Source organism: Penaeus monodon, chromosome 20, assembly GCF_015228065.2.
Source record: "Penaeus monodon isolate SGIC_2016 chromosome 20, NSTDA_Pmon_1, whole genome shotgun sequence".
NCBI lineage: Eukaryota > Metazoa > Arthropoda > Malacostraca > Decapoda > Penaeidae > Penaeus > Penaeus monodon.
This window is the reverse complement of record NC_051405.1, coordinates 44,100,529-44,100,782: the sequence shown is the minus strand read 5'-3', so window position 1 is coordinate 44,100,782 and position 254 is coordinate 44,100,529.

Genomic DNA, 254 nt, shown 5'->3' with positions numbered 1-254 from the left:
TACAGGCCAGGTTATTTGACATCACTAAACAAACCGAGCATCTCCACAGGAACTCCCGTCTCCTCGGTCTCTTCAGCAGCAAGGCCTCAACCCCCTTCCTTTAGGTCATCCGCTGAACCTTCAAAAGAGTGAATTAAATGCCCGCAGACCTTCCTCGACCGAACTGCAGCGCCGATCGTCACCATCCGATTCATTCCGACTTACGTCAAGGACATCGTAGGCTTTCGACGTCTCAGCCATGCTCAGTTACGTCA